Raw genomic sequence first — 23,433 nt, 5'->3', positions numbered from 1 at the left:
TTGATTTCAATGTTTCCACATATGTTCACCCATAATTTGAACATGTTCAGTACATCATTCCACATGCTTCCGTTTTTTTTCTCATTCACATTCATTCATTCAAATGTCGAGCTTGTGAGGATAAACCTGTTCGCCGGTCGTCATCAGCAAGACGTTCGCAGCGTGTCAATGAATCAACGCCAGCGTTCCAGATTGACTGTGACATCACACTGCCCTCATCATCATCATCTTCATCATCATCAACACATTTGTTGCAGGCCTGCTGTCTTATCGGAACTCACACCAGCCGCCACCGCCGTGTGAAGCGCTACATTAACTGTCGTGAGCATCAGAATTACAATCTATTATTCGGGGGTGTAAAAGACCAACATGACTACTTAAGTAATTGACTCTCACATAAAAAAAGGCTTGTAATTGCCTGTAGATGCCACAAGAAGGTGCGGCAAAGCTCTTTTTCATATTAGACAAAGCTCTAGCCTGACTAAATAATTTCTTCTTTGCATTGAGCACACTTTTTTTTTTTATAATTCAGCTGGTAACGGATGATGTGTTTGCAAAAAAAAAAAACAGGCCAAACTGTGACTATGCAGGCCTGTATAAAGAGTTTAAAATGTAAATATATCCCAAACTATGATCCCAAAACACTTACCTGATTAGAAAAAAAAATGCACCACAAGTGAGAGTACACTGGTATGTAAAATACCAAATTACTACTTTCCTATTAACCGCTGTATCACGTTTTATCCTACTTTTGCAAATCTATATGCAGCCCATGTCAAACTCTATTTGCCACTTCCTGTTGAAGTTATTATACAACTGACACATGGAGGGGGAAAAAAAACATTCAAACAAGCTACAGTACATTTTAAAGAAAGTCTGCTAGCGTAATGCTAACATAGAATGCAAATAACCATAGATGGGCTAACACACATTAGCATACCGTTACGGCAATGATAAACCTTCAAACAAGTAGTATTTTTTTTTTTTTGTTGTTTTTGTTTTTTTGTTTTCTTAAGAAAGACAAACAAGTAGTATTTAACACACATTGAGCAGCAACACAGCAGCTCTGCCTCTTCTTCATGCTGTTAAGTACGCTGCGTCGCTTCCAGTAAAGCTCAGTGCTGCCCAGCATTGACGTGGCACAAATAGGTACTACAACAAAGGCCGATAACTTGAAATGTGTGCTAATAATGTGATTTTTTTGGGGGGGGGGGGGGAGTGGGAGTGAAACGCTGCCGAAGGTTCTCGAGAAAATGTATTGAGTCGTAAGGTTTCCTGCTTCTTTTTTTTTTTAACTGCAAATAGTGCGACTCTGACCTAAGGCTGAACTTTTAACTGAACATGACATGATCGCAAAGACGCGTGAGATGTTTGCTCGGCTGACTGCTGCGTCTCATTTCGACATTCCGTCTTGTTGTTGTGCTTGTGTTGCATGCTGGGACTTTGCCGGCATTTGTTTTGCGTCGCTACTTCATTTGAGCGCCCAGGCGGCCTCGTCCTCCTCCTCAAGTGGAGGCGCGAACGCTTCAAGTTTGTCCCACAATGATGCAGCGGCTCGCTTATTTATTCTCTCTTTTCTCTCTAAAGAATCCGCTGACCTAAATCGCCCGTGATGCTGCTACCATTAAGGGGGGATTTTTTAGTCCAATCAAACCTGCAATGTGATTTATTTCCTTTGTGATGCCCTCATTTCCTCATTTTTTTTTTAAGAGGGAGAATTTTTCTATTGTTTTCTATATTGCAGCAATAAAATAAAAAAGAGGGCAGCCAGAGAGCTTTGAATATGAGCTCAGAATAAAAAAAGATTTTCAGTCCATTGAAGTGACAAGCGACAGACACATAAATGATTATAAATAAATGGCTGAATTCATTTTTGAGAATGTTGACTAAATGTGCTCCCTGTTACTGGAATAAATGCTGAAAAACAACCAGAGTTGTTTTTCTAGTGGTTGATTTTAGAGAAGCCACATGCTGTGCAGTATAGATAAATTTATACTAAAAATAAAAAAATAAAAATTTTTTTTAAATCTTCTTTGGAGCTTAACATTTTTGCGTATGTCAAGGGTCAAAACAAGCGCCTCCACACCGCCGACGTGTCACCTATCACGGGTAGTCGGAGATCAAGGTGTGCTGGTGCTACTTACAGTACGCCGCAGCAGCTAGCTAGCAGCAAGCTTTTGGGTGGCTACTAGTGCGACTAAACGCCTTGCGAAATAGCAACTTTAGTCAGTAATCATCACCTCAGTGGCGGCAAAGAAGATACCATTCTGACAAGTATTGTTCTCACAAAGGGTTTCTGAGTAAAGACAGAGAAGACATGCTAAATGCTAAGCTAAGCGAAAACGGGTTTTTTTCCAGATATTTCTGGCGGGTTCAAGTTTTTTTTCTGAAAAAAAAAAAGAAACTTCAAATCTATTTTGAAAAAGAAAACAAGATGAACACCATAGCGCTAAGCTAAGCTAAAATAAGAGTGCCACTTGTATTTACAAATGTCTGCCTGGAACTGCATCAACATGGAGAGTATATTAATTAAAAAGTATATTTATATGGTATGAAAATGAGTCCTCAATTGTTTATTTTGATTTATTTTAACTTAAGAGGTCTGCACAATACAGACTAAAAATTACAACAGCAGATCTTATCTTTTCTTTCTTTTCTTTCTTTCTTTATTGAGTTAGTTAGTTACTTGACTTCTCCGCATACACAATCTTAATTTAAGAAACAAAAACTGCTTAGGATAAACCAATTATACATTTGTTATACTGTCATTTATTTTATTATGTTAGTAAAACACTTGCTTCAGGTCACTCTTATTTTGCCGTATAGGCCTTTAATCTGTCATATGGAATCGAGGGACACTTTTGTCAGTATGTCGAGGTTCCTCTCAGCGTAACATCAACCAGCGCACAAAAATACCCCCGAGACACACTCAACATCTTGGAAAACCTTTTCCCCACAGACTGAAAGATGCAAATCTTGCCAGAAAGCAGAGATTCTTTTTTCATTCCCAGAAATCGGACATGCGTCAGGGCTGTTGCTGCGTGGCTTGGATGGAGGACGGACGCGGCGCCGTAGCTTCCGGCGCTCAAGGTCACGGCGTTCCCAGGTGAGCACATCAGTGGCAGGAAGCATTTGTACGTCGAAGCGATGGAGCGCGCCGGCGTAACCAGTCGGCAGAGAATTAACCGGTGGGAGAAGGCGGCAAAAAAAAAAAAAAAGTTGCGGCTGACCTCTGGTGTCCTCGCAAAGCTGCAATTTACTTTTGGTAAGCCCCACAGAGCAGCCGAGGGACGGTCGGGATATTCACGACATTCCCCCAGGAGGGAATGTCTCTCAAATGTCAGATGGCAGCGAAGATAGGCCAGGAAAATACACTTACTGGGATGGCTAAATGAAGCTCTCGAGCTGACTTCCACGTCGATTCTTAGCATCAAAAATAAATAAATACGCTATCGGCGGCAAAGTGCAACTTTTGTCAAAGCTCCAAACTCACTTCAACATAGTGCCTTGCCACCAATATGCAACAAAATTCAATTCATTTGAACCTAGCACCTTTGTGTCAAGATGCCACAAAATGGCAGCAAAGCATTACTTTTGTCTAAATGAAGCTCCTCATCTCATTTCAACATATGGTGGCAAGGCACTACTTTCTTTTGTCAAAGTCAAGCTTTTCAACTCACTTCACCATTGTACCTTGGTGCCAACAATTAATAATATGGCGGCAAAGCACGACTTTTTGTCTAAATGAAACTCCTCAACCCACATGAACAAAGTTCCTTGGTGTCAAGATGCCACAAAATGGCGGCAAAGCACTACTTTATTTTGCCAGTCAAGCGTTTCAACTCACCATTGTACCTTGGTGCCAACAATCAACAATATGGCAGCAAAGCACTACTTTTTGTCCAAATCAAGCGCTTCAACTCACTTCAACATACAGTAAGTACTTCACATGGCACCAAAAGTGCAACAAGATGGCGGCAAAGCAATATTTTTTTCCATCCATGTAGAACTTGGTAATGAGCAGGCAGAAACAAACTGTTATCTGAAAAAATTACTGTTTATTTTGTCTCTCGTGCGCCACTGCTACGTTTTGCCGCCAACTCTTTGTGATTATGTTGTCATGCACTAATGGTATTGGTTTGGCCTGAGGACAAAAACAACAGAGAATAAGAGCGTATCGGTGAATATGTGAATTTGTGAAGTCCACTGTATAGACTCCATAAAATAGCTATAAAAATCTCCACTCTACTAAATTATGACCACCATCATCTTTTTTTCCCCCATTAAGAAGTCCTGTTGAAGGACTAACACGTTTTGTAATCAAATTGGGCAAGGCGAGAAGCAAGGTGTACGTATGGACTTGAGGAACGTCTGGTAATTGTGTTTCGATCTGCAGCCGCCGCTTTTCTCCTTTAGCGGCTAATGAAAATATCCCATAGCGCCGCCCGTCGCTAAAGATGCCCTTAACCCCCCCGGGCGGCCGCTTCCCGCCACGCGCTTTATCAAAATGATCACCAAAGGGATGATGAGGCAACCAACATATTCCAAACTTGAACAAGAAGAAAAATCTCCTGTGGCGGGTCAGAGTGGTCCAAAAAAAAAAAAAAATCAGCTTTAAGGGGAAGAATGTCACAATGTGAGCAACTTGACATAGATGGAAGCTGAGGTTTTTTTCTACTTTCTTTTGTTCTTTCTGCTTCCAGACCCAAAAAAAAAGGCCACAAGGTGTTCTTCCTCTCAACAGGAAGAAAAAGACAAAATGTGCTCAGTGAAATTCAATGTGATCTTTGTCCATCAGAGCAGACTTCAATTTGTCCTGCAGACAGGACGGCTCCCCCGCCGCCCCTATTTCCCGCTCACATTGAGACTCGCCATCACACGGGTCCAATTTCAAGGTGGAATGGACATTTACTACAACAGGCTGCTATGTGTGATCAGCTAATAATATCTTGGTGAAGCAGCATGTGGCTCATTAAAGTTGTGGGTTCATTTGAGATTTTATAGGTTTCAGTTGGGTGAGAACTTTACTTGCACTACATGTTTTTCTTGGAACTCATTTAGTGAAGGACCGGCAGGCCATGTTTAAAAGGCAATAAGAACATAGGTAGTTAGGACACGCCCCTTTTGTAATATGTTCTAAGCTAGGAAGGGCAAAAGTGTCGGCAAATTCTGCTGTGGTTTTAAAAAGTCAAGGTTTCAATAAATGCTAATGGTTGTCACCGAGGGGGCACAATATTTGTAATAAATAATATTATTTCAAATTGACAGTGCTCAAACATAAATGATGATTTAGTTAGTGGTTTGGTCTGTAAAATGAGGAAAATCGGCAAATTTTTCCAAGGTGGTTCAAAACAAAAAGGACTACAGAAATCGGAGAATGTTATCTGTTGTGGCAAAAAATATATATATATCTAAATGATTTGTTAATGATCAAAAACAATTAGTGATTAATTTTAGAATTAAGTGGTTGATTAATTGTTGCACCTCTACAAAATCTGATTGGCTGCTTGCAGATTTGAATAAATGTGACACCTCTTTGAAATGAATTGCCTCCAACTAACTTATAAATTCTAAAAGTAAATATCTGTTACAAGATTTATAGAATGCAGTAGAAGCAGAAGTAGAAAAATTTGATTAATAGTGATTTTTTTTTTACAGAAAATTGTGCGATTAATTAGTTAAATGTCATCGCTTGACAGCACTAATAATAATAATAATAACAAACAAAATTTAAAAATTCTTATTAAAATTAACACTGCGACGCTGCTGAGATTCCACATTTCGATCCTGATACCTTTTGGAGACTTATCCCCCCCACCCAAACCTTTATCACCCTACTCCACCCAAAACATTGGCCCGCGACGTGATGGACCCCGGTCACATGATGGCGTGCATTGCCATTTGCCACTGACATGAATCATCATGGCGGCCGCCACGAGTGTGTCTGCCAGCCAAAACATGCCGGCCCCCATAAGAAGCTAATTGACCACCTGATGGACTATTTTGCTCCGCAGCGCTAACAAAATGTGCGCAGTGTGTGCGTGGTGTGTAGTTTGCGACGCGTGCCTAGCCCTCAGCTGTTTGCATATTATGACTCATGAAACATCCTGGCAGGTAATTGGAGGAGCCACGCACGGCTCCGTACATTTCTCATCGTGATTCATGTCTTGGGCCTGCCAGCGGTGCGCCGGCTAAACACGACAAATGACTCGCACCTCCACACAAAATAAAAGAAATCAAGATTAAAAATGGTAGATTTGCCTTTGACTTTGTGATGAATATCTTTGGTGCGTGCTTGTAGGCCAGGAAGCTTCAATTGGCCTGGCAGGCGCCAAGAACTAATTGGATTGAGTCAGATCCACTAAAGTGGAGTGCACACGTAATCGGGCACAATTTAATTCACACCCTATTTTGTTGTCTATAAAGCAGGTCAAAGTTGACTTGATTTCACATTCACCAACCATTTTCAAGACGAAAGCTACTTCTTGGGTACTCAGGCCTACCAGTTTGATACACACTTCTAAAAGAATACATTTGTGGTGGCTCATGAAGAGCCATCTGTTGTTTATAGCGGCTTTATTCTGTGGGAGTCAGGTTAGGTTTATTGTGAAACGCAAACCGGATGTTGTTGCGTGAAGCACTCCCTTTCCGCGTCTTGTCAGGAAGCTATGCGAGCATGACGGCAGCTCCATGTTCATCTCAGTTCGGAGCCAAACACAACCTGTACGTGCGTATTTTGAACATGTCCTGCGTGAATGTTAAGTCATTATACCCCAGAAATGTTGTTAATCGTAAATTTGCATCAAAGAGATGCTAGAAATATGTTTCTTTATGTTTAGCATATAGCTTGCGATTAGCGCGTTAGCTCGCGATAGTTAGCATGCTAGCTTAGCTTGTTTATCTTGTAGCAGACAAGGGGACACAGTATTTACAACAGTGTAGTGACCGTTGATTTAAATATTGAACTTGAGTTTTCTCCAATTAATGAATCAATCAATTTAATTGACCCAATTTTACACCAAAACAGCATGTAAGTGTTTTTGTGTTTGTTGTTACAGTTTTACACCTTCTTGAGGCATCTCGACAGTGAGGAAAAGTGCAAGAATCATCAACAGGTGTTATCAATGTAGGAGTGATTTGTCTAACTTTATTTTTGAGTCAAATGTTTTGCCTGCAATTCATAAATTGATTCTTGGAAGTCTTGAGGGATCCCCCAATTTTTTTTGGGAGCCAATTGGTTATCAGAATTGTCTTTGGCCAAATATCGGAATTTGTATGAGGGCAAAAAACAACAACCGCAAGCCCTATCAGTCAGGCCCTAGCTAAGATTATGCTATAGTGTTCCCTCGCTATATGTGGTTCACTTTTCACAGCCTTGCAGTTTTGCTGATTTTTTTTTTTTAACAGTAGTGTACCCCCCCCCCCTTTTTTTTTTTAAATGAACATTGACAGTGTTTCAACAAGAGACAAATGTGAAAAAATGTAAATGTCTTCATGAGAACAGTATATAAAGTATTTGGTGAGGGGGTTTACAGCATTAAAACATTTATAATATATGTAAAAAATCAAGTTGACTATTTAGCGGATTTTTGACTATTTAGCGGATTTTACTATTTTTTGGGAACGTAACGCCAGCGATAAACGAGATAACACTGTAATTAGCAATTAATGGTCAAAGGTGGCAAATCCAGGTCCAGAAAGTAAAGACCCTGCCACAGTTTGGCTTTAGCCCCTGATGCTAGCTAGCTAGCTCCCTAGCAGGTAAACAAGCACCATGGGAGCTAGCTAGCTAGCTACCTAGCAGGTAAACTGTGGCAGGGTTTTTACATTCTGGGCCTGGATTTGCCACCTGTGTTAATGGTATTTATTTCTATTAGGAAAATAATATTACAATAGTAAAGATATTGTGACAAAACTGAGCACTAGTTAATTGAAGTCAGATTGTCATTGGATAAGTGTACCTAATGTTGTGTACCGTGTGTTTGATGCCTTCCATTTGGATCGAACAGGGCACCCACTTAACACGCGTATTGTCGCTCTCTGCGACCGTGCTCGTCAAACTGAAGAGATCGTCTTCGCGCCGAGCTTGCGAACGTCGCGTCGAGCTTGTTTCCTTTCAAGCTAAGTGTCAAATTGACATCTTGCGCTCGTCTCACCTCGCAGACGAGTATTTTGTCGAGGAGCGACATCCTTTTCTATCAGCCCGGAAGAAAGTCAAGGGTGTGACATCCTGTCTGCTCATTGCGGCGAGGAACGAGATGGCGCTGTTGCTGAGGAGACTTTTGACACAAGGGGAGAGACCAGAATGGCGGAGGACAGACCTCCGCCAAGGCCAAAGGCTGCGTTCAGACTGCAGGCGTATCTGACTCGAATCGGATTCCTCCTCTTATCTGATTTCTAAGGCCTGGCCCTGTTCAGACAGAGCCACATTATTGATCCATCTGACGTCGAACGGAGGCGGCGGCCAGCGCGTGTAGTGTGTGACGCTGTTTACCGCTCCGTACTTCCTGTTCCTCGCAAGCGCGTTAAGCGGTTTTCTTTCTTTCTTTCTTTCTTTCTTTGACTACTATATGATTACTAAATGACAATGCACTCGTGAATAGTGAAATTCTACACATAATAGTCACCCATTATTGAATTTTATAAAAAAAATAATACTTTAAAACTGTTGGGAAAAAATACAAATCTACAAATAGGACTAAAGGACAAAAGCTGCGCGGCTGCGTAATCCTAGTGAGGAACAAATCAATACAGGATTTTTGATGACTCCATTGAGTTTGAAGAAAAGTGTCAAGTAGAGTATTCCCTTTTTTCGCCGACCTTGATGAATACCCCGCAGCTATTTCTGCATTTGTCCGACGAGATGATGCATGGCTGCGACCGCCGGCCGCGTGATAAAGTGCATTGCCGTACAAAGTGAGCACATTATTATTGTTTTCTTCCTTTCCCCCCCACACCGGTCGGTCTGCGGCGGGAGACTATCAATGATTGCACATGATAAAAAAAAATATAAAGTGTTATAAGTGCAGTGTGTAGTGGTAGGTAATAAAAGCCATTCATCCTGGTGTCGCTGAAATGCACACGCGCGTCAGCGAACAACTTGTGCCGAGCTGCCAATAAAGCTGCCTTTGCTGCTTTTATTGAAATGATCAATAAAGTCACTTGATTGAGGATGGATTAGTCGAAGCATGGTGAGGCAAACGAGGGGCCACCTGTGGAATACTAATAACATCGGTAATCATTGGGATAAAGTAATCATTGGGAATAAAAAGGACAAAGGAGTTCATAGCAGACCTGTCAGTTTTAATTCCTTCACCAGGGGGCAGTACAGTACAAAGACAAGTTTCAAACTGCAGTAACATTTATCATTTTGCTCAGAGGATACATTTGCTCAAAGGGTTAAAACACCCCAACACAGATGCTATTTGTTAGCATGTCTGTTGCACTTTGCATTGAGTGTTAGCTTTAAAAGGAACAGCCCTGTTGAAATAAATCCGTTTGAGTTCAAACAACAGAAGAAGCTAAGCTAACTAGCAACAACGTCAGCCTCAGCGGGCCTCCTGATTGGCCATCGTTCCGTTTCTCATCGCAATGGTTGAGTCTTTGGCTCGTTCAAACTCCGTGTTGTTGACAAAGTATGAGGATTTGCCAGCGTAACTATAGAACAGGTTTAATATTTATCATTGTCGATTGTTTTTAAACACATATGCAGTGCAAACGTCACATGACCAAACCCAGAAAACAGGTGAGCTGTGACGGTCGATCTTCCAAAATCAATTGTATTTTATTTTTGATTTTTGTTCATATTTCTAACATGTAATGTGATATTTAGCTTTAGCACATCCAAATTGTCCTAAATAAATACAAAAAAATTTTGGGCAGTACATTTGTTGAAATCAAAAAGGATCATTTCTATTTATTTATTTTAAGCTAACCCGTAGCATCCACCAGCTAGCGTACGTCACGCCGGGAAAGAAGCCAGCACCAATTGCCGTTTTTCAAATGTGCTTCATGGTGATTTGATTTGACGGCTGGAAGGCCCCGGAATGCAAACCGGATACAAGAGAGAATTCCGAGCACGCCGACTCAGCGCTTTCCGCAGGTAAACACGGAAAGGGATGCTAGCGCGGCTGCACCGGGGTCGCTTGTTCAGCGCGGCCAAGGTTATTGAGTCGGAGCTCCACGGCGAGGAAGACCACCTCCGACCCCTGGCGCGCTCTGCTTATCGTAACGCACGGGTAAAGCTCACGTGGAAATAGCCTCAACGGCCAGTAAGAAAACTGCAGAGCGACTATCTGGTGGCGCAGATCACATGAACGGCGCTGATGAATAAATGTAGAGTGCGGCCCCCTCACTCTCGGGTCTTATCGCCAATACTGGACGGGAAAAGCCGCAAATGCCGGAGCAGGCGCCAAGAGGAAATGCGGGGCAAACGCTGCGGAGAAAGCAATGTATAGTAATGTAACGTAAGATGGCCACCGACCATACAAGCCCTTCCTGTACTCAAAAGATCAAGATGCCTTGCAAATTTGGACCTGAATATTGTCAGTGTTCGGGTTTTGACAGGACTACTGACTGCATGTAAACTAAAAACTAATTGATTATCAAGTTCATTTATATTGATCTATTTACAACTATCTAAATGCTCAGAATTTCAGCTCCTCAGCATGAAATATTCTCAGATTTTTGTTGTCCTCCATGAAAGAGGACTGATTATCTTTGTCTTCAACAGTGTTAGGCAGTAACTAGTTACTAGTAACGCGTTACTGTAACTTAGTTACTTTTTTACAATAACTATAACTCTAACGCATTACTTTTTTAAATACAGTAACTCGGTTACAATATGTTCATTTACTTGATCAATTATTTAATAATTGAATTGTGCAACACTCGTGAGGATAAGCGGTTCAGAATCAAATAATGAATGGATGGCTGCTGTGTACTGTACTACTTCCTGTTTACAGTGGATTGCCGCTGCCGTACGAAGAAGACGTGTTGTGGACGGGTATCGGATTCGGCAGTCACGGAGAGTCAAGGCGAGCGCAACACGAGTTTTCCGACGTGGAAATACGCTCATTACTTTACTTTAGTTGACTATAAAAGAACAATCTATGTTCTTTTTTTCTTTTTTTAGCAACTAGTTACTTTTAATAGTAATGCATGACTTTTTGTTTAAGTAATTATCAGAGTAACTGAGTTACTTTTAAAATGAAGTAACTAGCAACTGTAACTACTTTTTTTTGTTTTTTAGTAACAAGCACAACATTGGTCTTCAACCCAAATACAATTATTTGCTTTCACATTGGAAAACAACGATCAACTTTTCTGCAGATTTTCCTCAAATTGCAGTCCAAACCAGTAACTGAATCATAAATTGTATGTATAATTTGTATAATGTACTGTTTAATTAATTAATTGAAAAATAACCAACAGATTAATCTATTACTAAAATAACTTTTAGTGGGGAGGACTGCTCAATTATGGAAAAAATAATAATCCTGATTATTTTGGTCATAATTGAAATCATGATTATTCAAACGATTATTTTTTGGTACAAAACAAGAAAATGATTAAAAGTTTAAACGTAGTCTGTTAAAATGGCGAAAAAGTCACATGCAGGTAAAATCAAAATGTTCCGCTAGATTTGGGAGGTGGCCACCATGTAGCTCCGCCCCATTAAAAAAAAAACTTTTCTAAAGGAAGTGCAGTTTTTTGGGGTTTCCCTGGCATGACGGTTATTGTGCTTTTTTAACCAAAATGTGTTACTACATTTGTTTTGTTGTGTTTATAAGTATTTTTAATATGTGCCTAAATAAGTGAAATGAAAAAAAAGAAGAAATCAATTGTGATTTATCTGATTTGAGTGTAATAGTGCTGAATAAATGAATTCCAAGCAGGCTTCCGCTATGCGCGGGCTGTAAATAAAAACCCTGTTAAGGTCAGATGTTTTCCTTAAAAAAAAGTATTTTTTTTTAAATCCCCCAAAATGAAATGTTCTAACTGCAGTGTTCTGCTGCGATATCTCAGCTCGCTTGCTCTTTATTATTAATTCCGGCGCCCACTGCAGAGGTTGAAGCCATCCATCATTTTTCCGCGCTTGTGTGCAGCGCGCTGCGCTTTCCCCGCCGTGGACAAATCAGGCCAGATGTAGCGAAAACACTGCCTGGCCATTTCACTGGCAGCGCGCCATTCAGTCACAAAAGAAAGGCGAGATGATGAGCCGTTTGCTTTGCTTGTCACTCACGTTTAGCGTGAAGCCGCTGTTCCGACTCGCTAGCACGTGCCATGCAGTCCGTCTCAAAGCATTTGCTCGCCGTTAGCCGCCGCCATATTGCTGAAATATTTGGACGTCACACCACACGCAATGCAGATGGCGGCTCCGGCTACAAATGGGATTGAGACATGGATGCCATCCGCCGACACGGGTTCCAGCATCAAAATGTGCTCTCGACGCCGTTATTTCCGATTGGACGCAAAACAAACGCAGCCCGATGGGAAGAAGTCGCAAACAAACGTCTGTTGCGATTGTTTTGCGGCCTCCCAAACGAGCGGTCGGGGCGGGGAAGGCGGGATGCCGACGCGCAAATTAAAAACAAAGCAATAAAAGCGCATTGTCAGCTACTTAGGTCAAATTCAAATGAGAAAAAGATAAGTTATGAGAGGCCTTTGTGCTTCATCCAAGAAAATGATTTCCCAAGTGGAGCCTGATAGTGAGGCGGAAAGACAATAAAACAACAATAATATCATATCAACACATCATGAGGGTCTTTCTGATGATGATGATGACATGCTGTTTTTTGTTTTGTTTTATACACCTATGAATGATTTCATATGATGCATGTTAACTGTGTGCGCCCGGAGGAACATTTCACACATTTCATTTTTAATTTTTTACCTGTATTAAAAAATGTATATGAATCAATGAATTAATTGTCTCAAACACACACGCATATATATATATATATATATATATATATATATATATATATATATATATGTATGTATTTGTATGTATATATATATATGTATGTGTATGTATATATATATATGTATGTGTATGTATATATATATATATATATATGTATGTGTATGTATATATATATATATATATATGTGTATGTATATATATATATGTATATATATGTGTATGTATATATATATATATATATATATATGTGTATGTATATATATATATATATGTGTGTATGTATATATATATATATATATGTGTATGTATGTATATATATGTATATGTGTATATATATATGTATATGTGTATATATATATATATATATATATATGTAAGTCTACTCAAAGATATAAAAAATCATATAAAATATAAATGTTCACCATATAAAACATAAACCCTAACCCAATGTGTATAATTTCATATTGACTGTAATAAATTTATAATAAACGTGTAACAGACTAGTTGTAGGAAATACAGCGGTGCCTTAAGCTTCAAGTGACCATATTTTTTCCAGATATGACCTGTAGTGCAAATTTTTTTAACCAAGCATTGCACAGTTTGATGTCATCCCAAATTGAAATTTATTGTCAAACTTTGCCCAATTTTCTTTTAAAATCTTAATACTAGGAAATGCCGTAGGCGGGCTAACACATGGCATCTCTGTGGCGGAGTTATATCACCATTTAAGGAATCACAATTTAAACACAAACAGTAGACAATATATATAATATGTATGCATAGCCTACGTAATATTGACAGACAATATAATACTCTGGCATATAAATCATGTTGCATAAACTGTTTAATTACAAGCACAATGTTAGAGATTGCTATTTTCCTTTAAAATCGCAAATCTATTCATTCACTTGCGAGTGGATCATTTCATGAATGATGCACTATACATACATAATAATCCAATACATAAGAACCCCCCTCTCATTTGTAACCTCTTCAAGCTTTTGTAGCAAATCAGCATAATAATTCCATTTCTTTCAATTATATTCAACCCCGAAATTGGCAAACATTCGTTAACTTACAAGAAATGAAGGCCTTTCTGCAGATGACATTGTGTGTGTGTGTGTGTGTGTATTCGGAGGGGTGGGGGGGGGGGGTATTTTGTGCTACACTCATGAATTATTAACACTTGCTTGCAGCATATTCACAAGGTACTGTAAATGTGTACATCATCAATCAATATGGATGTGGAGACAGACACGAACACGAACACGTGACGCATTTTAAGTAAATGAGTGCCGTCAAAATCTATCGTGGAGGCACACATTTTCCTAAATGCACAATCGGACAAAATCAGTAAATACTAGTAATAAATGTGTAATAAACAAGTCAGTGTGTTTTATGGAGAAATATGCATATAGTGGCAGAATATACTTCAATTACAATCATGTGCACAAGAACCAAAGACATTTTTTGACATTTGACTGACATCCAAAACAAGCTGGTTGAGGACGTTGTCTGCTACTGACCATTTTCAGGCTCTTTGTTAACCTTTTTTCAACACTCAAGGCTTTTAAAATCATATTTTGTTTTGTACTATTGGGAACGGGAAGACCTTAAAAAAACAGACCCCGAGAACATCTTTGAAATGGATTCCCTTGAGTGGTGCATTTGGATGTCAGCAAATGTTTTCGCTGGGATATTGGCCGCCCTTGCAGAAGAAACTGCTGCTGAAAGCTTGTTAAATGTCCAAAACGTTGTGCACAAATGTGATGGATTTTAGACACACTCAAGTTCATCAGCCGATAAACAAGCACAGACGTACACTGTTGCGCTGAGAGCTGCATATTTAGTCCTAATCTCATGGTCACTTGGATTGAAGCCAGTTGCGACAGAAAAAGCGCTGACGAAAGTGAAAATGTTGCGATAGTACATGTGATTTATGTACAATATCTTTTGGCCTACTTTGCATGCCGCTCATCTCTTGATTGCAAGTTCACAAGCAAATTGTAAGCAGCACAACACAGATGAGTTCAATTCCCAAAGTGTGCTATGATTTTTTGATTAGGCTACCACTAGCGGTATGCCAAAGTATCATATATATATGTATATATTTATATATATATATATATATATATATATATATATATTTATTTATATATATATATTTATATATATATATATATTTATTTATATATATATATATATTTATATATATATATATATTTATATATATAGTATGATATAGAGAGCTCTACGTGTATTGCACAGTTTTCTTTCTTTTTTTTCTTTTTTTTCTTTTTTTTTTAACCTAACAATCATGTAATCGGCAGCTGATGTTCACCAATAGTGGGAATGTGCAATCAGCTCGCAAGATGCGTGGACGTGCGTGGAAAATGTTTTCAAATCAAGGCCTATTTGACCAGCGTCTGATTGGATAATCCACTCGTGCTGTCAAAACATTGGGTGGAAATATTGCAAACGCATCAAGACGAAGCTGTCACAAACAAATCGACAACAAAATCAACGCTAGTGGAGTCTTGACGCAGGAGAGAAATACAAACATATGCAAAAACATCATTTAAGGTCCAACAATGCTGACAGTGCTTTAATCGTAGTTTACGTACGTACAAAAAAACGTATGCTTTCAGTGGGTAATTGCTTTTTAAAAAATAATAATTTTTATGTATTTTTTTGGGGGGGGAGAGAAAGTGAAGGTAATTGCTGAAGCATTAATTGACAAGAATCAATGTTATTATAGTTAATGAAAACCAACAAAATAACTAAACTAACATTAATGATTAATTAATTAATTGATTGATAACAAAACAAGAAAAAAATTGTGTCCATTAAATAAACAAAATGAATGCTTTTAACAATATAAATATGTACAGTTAGTATATACAATACATTAGAGATAGACTATATAGATACTGATAGACTGTTTTTCTCACAGTCGATAACGATTATTAGTAGTCAAGGATGCCGATAACCGATAATTGGAGCCGATATTCATTATCACTAAAAGGGAAAATATTGGCATCAAAATTAGAAAAAATACGAACTCCAGCTCTGATTTAGTTTGGAATTTTAAAGCATATTTGAGCAACTTTAAGGGTTCATAAAATATTGGAGTTGGAAAAAACAAAAAAAACGTAGTCAATAGACATCTTTGTTTTAAAAATCTACAAAAAGTTCTGGGATCTCCCAGGGGGCAGTAGCATGTTTTCAAAAGTTAAATAAAAACGTACACAATTGTTTTCTACAGTAAATTAAGTATTCCAAAATTAAAAAATATCTGAAGTAATCAATTTTTACTTATCTTAGTTTTAATTTCAAACAAAAACAGAAGGTGCAGAATGTTCCCAGGGTCAGAAGCTTCTCTTAAAATGTAATAAAAAAAACCCCAACAACATTTAAATTGGTTCCCTGAAGTTAAAACTTTTGAAAAATTGGCTCTAATATCGGCCATATGATTATTACGATATTTGTCAAAATCCTTAATATCGGGCCAGGCCGATATTCGGTCCATCCCTACAAAATATAAATTCCATTTATACACGGATTTTTGCTATTTGTGGGCAGGCCCAGTCCCTAACCCCGCAAATCGTGTTGGTCCACATTATCATCCTTCGTATTAGAGTACAGTAATCCAAAAATAATTAAAATAAATCAAATTACAATACTTCAATATTATGGTACTTTGATTACATAAAAAAAAAATGTTAACAGGTAAAACTAGTAGCTGAATTGGAATACATTTTAAAAGTGACCCTCCCAACCAAAATGTAAAATTTATTTGTACGTTTGGCATTATTTACGGTTAATAAAAAAAAAACAACCTCTGATTAATGTTGGCTAGTGGAGGCAAATATCAAGGACACTTTGCGACGTTTAACATTATAGATATAAATATATACAGTATATACAAAACTATAAATTGTAGTATACAGATTTTTTTCTATTTGCGGGGGTCCATATTATTATCATTCATATGAGTAATTAAAAGTAATCAAGTTCCAATACTTCAACATTATGGTACTTTGACTACATCATTAACTATTTTTTTTTAAACAGGTAAGACTAGTAACTGAATTGGAATAGATTTTAAAAGTGACTCTCCCAACCAAAATGTATTTGTACATGTGGCATTATTTAGGGTAAAAAAAAACAACAACTCAGGTTTAACGTTGGCTAATGGTGGCAAACATCAAGGACACTTTGTGACGCTTTTGGTCAAAGGCAAGCACAGTAAGTGTCCTTGTTATCACGCCAGCCAGACAAGTCGCGGTGGTTTTTGCGCCGAGGTGCTGACCCTTCACTGCCTCCCCCTGCGATGAAAAACGCTTGCAACTTTGCTCAACATATCACAGCAAGACAATTTGCTGTTCATCGGGGAAAGCCCGTCAGCCGTCGTGCGTCACGCTGACAGCTTCAACTGGGTCAATAAGCAAGGCATGGAGCCCGACTTGCTTGCTGGGGATAATAGAATCAGATTGCCAGTAATGGGGAGGCTTTGGGAAACCTCAATAACCCCGGGGAGGTGCTGCGTTTGAGCGGCCGTGCAAAAGATCACAAACCAAGGCGAGGAAAGCGGGAGGTCGGCCGCGTTGACGCTGATTGGCCTCAATCATGGCGGCTGATGGCTTGACGCGATGACAATCAGGTCATCGTTCTTCTCTTGTCTCGGATACGACGTACTTTTGGTCAGAGACATCAATTCAACATACTTTTATACGGCGGTACATACAAAAACAAGGAGGAACCACATTTGTCAGAATTGAACCTGCCGCAAATCAATATGCAGCACTGGAACCAAATGATTTCTGCAAGCGAACGACCAAGCAAAAATATTTAGGATTAAGGATAAACCGATTATCGGCCCGGCCCGACATTTGGTATTTTGAAATTAGGTTGAAATTTACTTGTATAATTTTTTATTTAGCTTAACATATGCTGATGGCCCTGGAAACTCCCTGCATTAAAAAAAAAAAAAAAAAAAGTTGTTAAACAAAGCTGTCAATTCTTTATATGTTTAAAATTAAAAAACATATCGTTCTATCACGATTTAGGATTTCAAGTTAGGGTTTCAAACATGGATTCGGATTTTGAAATTAGACTTTCAAATCAGGATTTGGGGTAAAATGATGCTACAGACTGTGGAGCACATGCTACGAACGATAGCAACCACATCTACAGGAAAATAGCACGTTGGTGTGTAGACGCACACACGAGCGAGCGAGCGAGTGGCCAAACCGCCGGCGATAACTGCCGAGTGACCTTCAGCATCCTGAAGAACGTTGCGACAGCGTGTTTATCTTGATAATTAATGAGTGAGACGTGACGGAAAACCAGCGCTGCCGCCTCCTGCCAAGCAGAAACACTGGAAACGAAAACACTAATGATCACATTAGTTGTAGAAAAGTGTCACTTCTTAACGCCAACATCTTCCCTGTTGACAACAAAAATTCACATTGTTAATAAATGTTGAAGGTTGACTTCCACTTTAAGTGTCTCCTCATGATGCCGTTTGCGCCAATGTGGAGATACGCAATCATTTGCGTACACTGTTTGCCTTTATGATTACTAAACACTTTCTCAAGACTGAGCTTTGCCTAAAAATTCATGATGCTGTTTTCCCGGCATGAATCCTAATTGGCTGTGACTCTTGACCACTGTTTCCATGGCAACAGTTTACAGCCAGCATGCAGAGTTGTTGTTGTTTTTTTAAACAAGAGACGCTCGTTAGTTAGTTAGTTAGTTGCTCGTTAGCATCCCGCCCTCCCGCTCGGGGTGTTTTCCATGTCTTGCTGTGACGCACACTCTCGAGGTTCACATCAATTCCCACAAAAAATTCAAAGTTCTACTTGCATGAATAAAATCTCCTGGAATTGTCCACATCATTTGCGGATATTTGACATGAAAACGTATCTGGCCAATTTAGCCAATCAGAAGCTGCCATAAAAAACAATTTTTTTTTTGTTTTTAAATCACACTTTAATGAAGTGGCAGGCTGCCTAAAAAAAATTGTTTTAGGGCTTAGATAAAGCATGTTCATGTAAGCAGATCCAGTGTGGTACCTTGACCTGTAAAGAGGCGCGGCCTAATGAATGATGTCAGGAACCTGGCTTTTCCGTCTGTAAATGTCAAATTATTTATGAAAATCAACATTTTGCACCTAAAAAAAAAAGTCCTTAAATGTATTCTTGTCGGAAAAACTGCGGACTGTCAGCGTGCTGGCGTTGCACTAGCTTAGCATTGCCCGTCGGATGCGTGGACCAATTGATCAAGAGCGCACCGCGCAAAGCAGGCCAGGAGCACCAATCAGGTGATGATAAGGCTGAGCCTCCTCCTCCTGCTGCTCCTCTGACAAGCTGACACTGATGGAGTATGCCAGCAGGGGTCCGGTGGCGGGGTTGGGGGTGGGGGCGGTCACAGACGTTCAACAAGGCAGAAAAGCAACAAGGCTGAAAACACAGGTGTGACGCTCAATCACCGCCGAGCCTTGACAAGGGAGACGAATGCTCGGTGGGGGACGCTGATGGGTACTTGAAGAGGCGGCGCAGTCTTGACCGCTTACGCTCGCACAAACAACAACAACAAGGGGAAAAAAAGAAAACAGGAGGAGATATTTGTATCTTAGTGTTGCTCAAGAAGGTAGAGCAATAATCCAAAACAGGAGAATTCTAAATAGTGTTTCAAGACAGGGCTCAAGGTTTGAAAGAAGGGCTTCAAGTTAGGGTTTAGAATTGCGCCCACAAATGTATAAATACGTTCTATTTTAAATATTGCCATGGTCCCAAAAATGTATTTATACGTTTTTTATGTTTTTTCTGCAAGAGGATACAGAAGGCTTTGATGCAGCTTCTGACCTGAAGAGATCACTAAAAGCGATGGTAGTTATTACAAAAACGGTCAGCAGGTGGCAGCAGAGAATAAGAGATCAACCAGGGCCATGTTGCAACAAGCTCTTTTCCTCACTGTTTTCAACAGATTTGTGAATAATGATGAAACTTAGCTATATTCTAATGCTCGTTGCTGCAAAACGGAAACAGATAGAAATCGTTTTTGAGCGTATTTAACTCATTCAAACCCAAAAACGTACAAATAAGTTTTGTAATAAATTGTCTTTCACTCCCAAAAACGTACTTAGAAAATGTTTACGTTTTTTTTGTGCTAGAGCTTTGATACAACTTCTGACATGAAGAGGTCGCTTCAAGCCAGCAGGTGGCAGGAGAGTATAAGAGATCAACCAGGGCCATGTTGCAACAAGCTCTTTTTGAAAGTGTTTTCGTGGGCGGGCGCTAAACTTAGCTAAATTCTAATGCTAATTGCTGCAAAATGGAAACAGATAGAAATATATATATTTTTTCCTGATGAAAAAAGAGACTCATTTTTCTTTTGGTACGTTCCATGCTTTTATAGCAATAGAACACAATATTTGGTTGGCCTTGCAAAATCCGTCAAAATCCAGTAAAACAGCCGGGAGCGAAGGGGGTTGCTTCACTGAAAATGGGTGCGAGTGAATGAGTTTAAATTTTTTTTATATTATTTCTATTTTTGAAAATATTTACTACTATCAATGTGACAAGTAGTCATCATCTTTGTGGAATTTTCGAAAATATAAAATCAAACACCTTTTTAAAAAAAATGACTGCAGTAAAACGCACGTATGGAGGTTGCAACAAACAAACAACAAACCCAGAAAAGCTTGTCATGCTGAGGAGAACAAATGTATTCCGTGTTTTCCGTGGCGGGCGGGCAGCAGTTAACATGCTCGCACTTTGCCGCCGTTTTCAAGTAGCCGCTCTTGGAAGCAGAAAGTAATGGCGTTGTCGTGGCGAGCAAACAAAAAGACATGGCCGTAATGTGTTTTGGATGGAGATGGCATTGAGTAAACAGACGGCAATTGAGGATCACAGCGGGCGCACTAATAAAACCTTTCTCCTCTTTGCGAATACAAGGCGACCGGGGGCTGTTTTACACGGCCCGCCTTCTCAAAGGCAAGCGTCGGAACAAGACATCTTCGCTGGGGCCAACCAGACCACGGGGTTCTCTTTTTCTTGTTGTTGCCAAAGTGAAAAGTGCTCAAGCACCCCTGAAGCTTGGCTATGTATTATGTATTACCTCATGTTGCTTGTTGTGCCTAAGTGGCGGACATGGCGCACTCACACTTGGCCCTGGAAAAGGTACAAACGGCGACCACCCAGAAGTCTAGGGGGAGAATACTTAGACCTGTTGGGACGGAATTTGGGTTCGACTGGACCCCGAGTGCAGATCTTCAAAGATTGGTTGCTACATCCAATGCAGAAGGACTGACTGAGCATTCGATTAGCGTCAAATTGGTGACGGAACATTCTGAGAAGCTCGCGTATTGATTTGTCTTGTGTTAAAGCAAGGCTCTTCGTCTACACTTCATTGCACTGTTACGCCAAACTGGACAACGTGCGCAGTTATTTCGCACGGATTCCGAGCACCGTGACGCTGTGGATCAATTCCTGCCAGGGAGGCGAGTGGCTCATTATCTGACTTTTGCAGCTGAAGGGTGGATCATTTCCCATCGTAGCTGCATTTTGGATAGCAGCTAAGCTAGCGTAAATTATCAGTGACTCAATTTGAGGGCACGCGCAGGATCCCCCCCAGGACACTCATCAAACTTTGATAAACAGGATGCTTAGGCCCCAGATTAGGTCTGCTTGTTTGCTTCCTGTCCCTTCTTTAGGATGCTAATTAGCTACATGCTAGCATAATGTAGTCAGACACAAATTTGTGATTGTAGCCATCTATCCTCTCAGAAAACATGAAGGCGGCAGCTTGTCATCGCTCATATGACAATCAGCCTTTGAAGGCTGTAGCGACCTGAATTGGGACACAGCTAGTGTTAGCTTAGAATTGGTAAGTTTTAGAGGTGAGACGTAGGGTGCAAAGAATAATGAATACGGTTAATGTTATCGGCCTTCAAAAGTTGTAGTTGAAAATGTACCATGTCTTCATGTGGGCCATGTAGGATGCAGAAAAATGGATTTTGGTGATAAGTAGACCTCCAAAGTTTGTAGCCTGTCAGCTGGGACACAGCTGGTGTTAGTATAGCAGCAAGTATCGGAATTGAAAGGCATCTATTACGTTTTGGGCAATCCTGGGCAGGTAACAGGCGTTTATTAGGCTGACAGTGGGCCTCCAAAGGTTATAGCCTCTCAGTTGGGACACAGTTAGATCTTGCGCGGCAGCGAGTTTCCAATTTCAAAGGTAGAGCTGAAGTATATGGACCATGCTCAGCCAAGTAGTAGTTTTTTATTATTTTTTGATGAGTTAAGTTTTGGGCCTCCAAAGGTTTATGGCCTCTGAGTTGAGGCACAGCTAGCATTAGCGAAATAGCGAATATACTTTTTTTTCCTTCTTTTTTTTTTAAAGGTTTTGCCGCTACATTTGGACTATGTTGAGCAAGAAACCCATGTGTGTTAGGGGAGTAGTCAGCAGGAAAAGTTGTAGCCCATTAGTTGGGACTCAGCTAGTGTTAGCATAGCAGCAAGTAGCCAAGTATAAATGGATAGTGTCTGCATTTGGATCACAATGGACAAGCAATAATTGCCTTTTAAAGCAGTTGATTAGGCTTTGAATTTTGTTGCCCTTCCGTTGGGACACAACTTGTGTTAGCGTAGCTGAAAGTAGCCAAATTTAGTGGTGTTGCTACTTGCTACTTGGTTTGGGCCACAGTAGTTTTAGGAGAATAATCAGACTGCATATATTGTAGCCCCTCAGTTGGGCATGTTTTCAAATGTAAATGTATAGCTTGAGGCATATGGACTAATCTGGGCAAGCAACAGGTGTTTTTTTAAGGCAAGTAGTGAGCCTGCAAAAGTTGCAGCCCTCAGTTGGTATGCAGCTAATGTTAGCATAGCTAATTTAAAGGTATCGCTGAAGCATGTAAACCAATCAGGGCAAGCAACAGGTGTTTGTTAGGCTAGTAGTGGGCCTGCAAAGTTTGTAGCCCTCAGTTGGTATGCAGCCAATGTTAGCATAGCTAATTTAAAGGTATCGCTAAAGCATGTGGACTAGTCTAGATAAGCAACAGATGTTTGTTTGGTAAGTAGAAGGCCTGCAAAGGTTGTGGCCCTCAGTTGCTATGCAGCTAATATTAGCATAGCTAATTTAAAGGTATCGCTGAAGCATGTAAACCAATCTGGGCAAGCAACAGGTGTTTGTTAGGCTAGTAGTGGGCCTGCAAAGTTTGTAGCCCTCAGTTGGTATGCAGCCAATGTTAGCATAGCTAATTTAAAGGTATCACTAGGTTTTAGGCCAAACCGGGCAAGCAACAGGTGCATTTTGGGCATTTTATGAGGCACAAATTTGCCTCGCCAGATCCATATCGTGTTTACATCTGGTCGATGTGGTTCTCTGGGAGCCTATAAGCACCTGCGACAAGCGTGGAATAATTTGTCTGGCCACTAAAAGCCCAATAAAGCGCTCCCAGGAGCGGGCAACAGATGTGACAGCCAGCCCGAAGGGGG

At 40.0% G+C, this 23,433-nt stretch overlaps 1 protein-coding gene across 5 annotated transcripts in view; it reads left to right on the top strand.

Moving 5' to 3' along the window:
- The first annotated feature begins 6,627 nt into the window (after positions 1-6,627).
- The window catches only part of LOC147156152 (cadherin-18), a 149,918-nt gene continuing 133,112 nt past the window's right edge, over positions 6,628-23,433 (top strand). For 3 of the 5 annotated variants that reach the window (XM_086065565.1, XM_086065564.1, XM_086065563.1), the window contains exons 1-2: positions 6,637-6,723; positions 7,059-7,126. The gene's annotated coding sequence lies outside the window, so the exon portion shown is untranslated. Of the gene's footprint in view, positions 6,724-7,058; positions 7,127-23,433 lie in introns of all 5 variants that reach the window. The other 2 variants (XM_086065566.1, XM_086065562.1) reach the window with 1 other exon arrangement.

Source organism: Leptonotus elevatus, chromosome 21 (assembly GCF_054856555.1).
Source record: "Leptonotus elevatus isolate MCC_2025b chromosome 21, RoL_Lele_1.0, whole genome shotgun sequence".
In the NCBI taxonomy this organism is placed as follows: Eukaryota; Metazoa; Chordata; class Actinopteri; order Syngnathiformes; family Syngnathidae; genus Leptonotus; species Leptonotus elevatus.
This window is presented reverse-complemented; position numbering and strand designations above follow the sequence as displayed.